The following is a 3,594-nucleotide window of genomic DNA, read 5'->3' as shown; positions in this document are numbered from 1 at the left end:
AAGCAAAGCCTGTACTCTGCCCATCTTGAAGCACAGAAAGCACTGTAAGCAATTTTCTATTATTTCTTTTTTTTTTAACTTTATCTTTTTAGAGCGGTTTTAGGTTTACAACAAAATTGAGAGGAAGGTACAGAGATTTCTCATATGTTCCCGGCCCCCCAGATATGCATAGCTCCCCTATCAGCAATATCTCTCACCAGAGTGGTAAACATTTTTTTTTTTTTTTTTTTAACCAAGGAAAATCCTACATGGACACATCATAATCACCCAAAGTCCGCACTTTACCTTAGGGTTCACTCTTGGTGTTATACATTCTATGGATTTGAACGAAAGTATAATGACATATATTCATCATTATAATACCACACAGAGTATTTTTATTACCCTAAAAATTCTCTGTGCTCTGCCTACTCATCTCTTCTCCTCTACCCGCCTGGCAACCACTGATTTTTTTTTTTTAACTATCTCCATAGTTTTGCCTTTTCCAGAATGTCAGAGTTGGAATCATACGGCATGTAGCCTTTTTAGATTGGCTTCTTTCATTTAGGAATATGCATTTAAGCTTCCTCTATGTCTTTTCTTAGCTTGATAGCTCATTTCTTTTCAGTGTTGAATATTACTCCATTGTCTGGATGTACCACAGTTCATTTATCCATTCACCTGCAGAAAGACACCTTACTTACAAGTTTTGGCAATTATAAATAAAGCTTCTGTAAACACATGTGCAGGTTTTTTGTGGTCAGAGTTTTCAACTCTTTTGGGTAAATACTGAAGAGCACAGTTGATAGACAGTGTGGTAAAGTATGTTTGGTTTGGTATCTATTTGCTTTGTAAAGAAAAACAAATCTGACAGTCTTCTATGTGTTTATATAAATAAGTGCAGATTTTCTTCCATTATGTTTGGTTTTACAGCCAGATAATGATTTCTGAGACACCTGACCAAGTTTTATTTTTTTCTTTTAATTCTTAAACATTTCAGATCTACAGAAATTGATGACAATTAATTAGATTCTAAAATATATTAAACAATGTGGTCTTTCTTTGAAAAGAACTATTAAAGTAACTGAGTAAAAACTATCCAGGATAAACTCTTTTGGAAAACAGATTATTTAAATTAGAAATATATTTAAAAATTAAAATAATTACCCCATTTAGATTTTAGTTTATGATGACAAACAAAGACAAAAAGGAGGGGGAGGAAAAGGAGAAAAGAAAGAAAAGAAGAAAGGAAAAGAGTATCAAAATTTTTTTCGAGGAAACCTTTCTTTTCCCCAAGGATAGATGGCCTTGGTTAAGGGCAATGGGATCCTCCATCACACTAATGACAGCAATGATAATGGTGAAGATGGGAATAAGGATAAAAATCTCCCCCATGGTTAGAAAGCTACCATGTGAACCAATTCATTTTGAATTAAAAATTGGGACCATCTACTAAGAGACTTAAACACAGGTATGGAAATCACACCCAACTCCAAGGTCTTAGTTGCTTTTAGTTTCTTTATTCTAGTTGATTGTTTTTCACTTTCCTATATTTTCATTGTCATTCTTATGAGCAGGAGAGGAGTTAGCATATTTATACCCTGAATGCAACCACTTCCAAATCAGTATGTTTCTTCTTTTTTCTTTTGAAAGTCTCAGTGAATGTTACGTACTTTGAAGAGGTTAAAACACATTATATTGATCCAGGGAGAAAGTATCCTCTGCATAGACTTTCCTTTCGGAGAAAATTATTTTTGAACAATGCCATTTGACCTCTCTGTTATACTGTCCATTTGGACATATAATAGGCTGCAAACTGTTCTTTCTGCAAAATGAGCTTGTTTTGAAGTTAGACCTTGGTTCAGAGAAGTATTTTGTACCGACTGTTTAGAGAAGCTGGAATCTGGATGGGGAGCTGTGGGTGTGGACTTGCTTGTGGGATGGAGTTGCCAGGCAGGTTTGGATCTCGGCTATGGAAGCAGATATTTGAGGACCTGATCTCTTTCCAGCTCGGCTGCTACAGATGTATTTAATTATTGTTAAGTCACTTCAAGAATGTAAGCAAATAGCTGAGTGAACCCCTTACTCAGCTCCCAGACTTCCTGTGCACAGTTCCTGTAAGCTCTCAGAAAACCCTCCTAAAGTCTCCGTTTTCAAACTACTTACCATTCTATCGCCAAAGAACTACTTATCATTCCATTTCCAGGGCACAACCTTTGGCATAAAATAAAAACTGCTCCAGAACCTGAACTGATGTGCTTCATCCAATGACTAAAACACCCCTTGGGGGCTTCCCTGGTGGCGCAGTGGTTGAGAGTCCGCCTGCCGATGCAGGGGACATGGGTTTGTGCCCCAGTCCAGGAAGATCCCACATGCCGCAGAGAGGCTGGGCCCGTGAGCCATGGCCGCTGAGCTTGTGCGTCCGGAGCCTGTGCTCCGCAATGGGAGAGGCCACAACAGTGAGAGGCCCGCGTAACGCAAAAATAAATAAATAAATAAAATAAAATAAAACACCCCTTGGAAGGAAATTCCATTTCCTTCTTTATCCATACATTCGAGTGTTAATACCCTTTTTCTAAGCAACAAGTTCTTATTTCCCAAGCTCAAGCTTTCTGCTTCATCCCTATCACAGTAAATGAACAATGATGTAATGAGCACAAGACCAGCTAATCATCAGCTATCGAGACATAAATATCTGAAAGTATTTTGTTCATTCAAAATTAGGGTGCATTTGATTAATGGTATTTGGTATAATTAATATTCAAATTACATGATATTTTACTGCCCTCTAAATAAACTGTGTAACCATATAATTTTAAAAAGGTTTGAAATAATTTAATATTTTTACAGTCCTCTCAATAAATGACTATGTAACTATGAACAGTTTTGAGAGTGTAAAGAAGCATTATGAGTGACTAAGCTTGGTTCACAGATGTAAACCAGGACTGTCCTGTGCAAAGCAGGATGCATGTTCTCCCTGCTTCCAAAGCACATTCTCAAGCTAAAGAAGAGTTAAGTTTCCTCAGCCAACTTTCTCCCATTTATAGTTAGAGTTTATATTTGCAAGCAAATGAAATAATCAATTCCCCATTCCTGCAAATAGGGAAACCCTGTCTACTTAAATTTTCAACATCAATAACTTCTCCAATGTGCATGTAACTAAATTACACTACATCACTCCTCCACCGAAACTGAGGAATAATGTAGCGAGAACTTCTTGTTCCACTCTCTCTGCCACTCTCTTCTACTATCTGAAAATATCGCTTTCACTTTTATTTTCCAGTTTCTTTTCTGTCCCCCCCACCTCTCCCCAACCACCATGTGAGCTCCATAGAGGCAAATACTTTTTCTGGTTCATTGCTGTATCCTCACTGCCCAGAACATAGTAGGTGCTCAACAAATATTTACTGAATGAATGAAAGTCCATGTGCAATAAGTATTATTCAATTAAAAGCTGAAAAGGAGATAGATAGGAGGACGATACTCTTGGCAGGGTTTTGTAGGGCCAGAATTTCAAATGTCTCTTAGGACAGGTAAAGGATGAAATGAACACAGCCAGGGGAAACCCTTATGCCTACCATGCGGGGGCAGTGGGGATCGTGCTCCACTGAAACA

This window comes from Delphinus delphis, chromosome 7 (assembly GCF_949987515.2).
Source record: "Delphinus delphis chromosome 7, mDelDel1.2, whole genome shotgun sequence".
Classification (NCBI taxonomy): domain Eukaryota; kingdom Metazoa; phylum Chordata; class Mammalia; order Artiodactyla; family Delphinidae; genus Delphinus; species Delphinus delphis.
The sequence above is the reverse complement of the archived record's forward strand: the minus strand, read 5'-3'. Positions refer to the sequence as shown.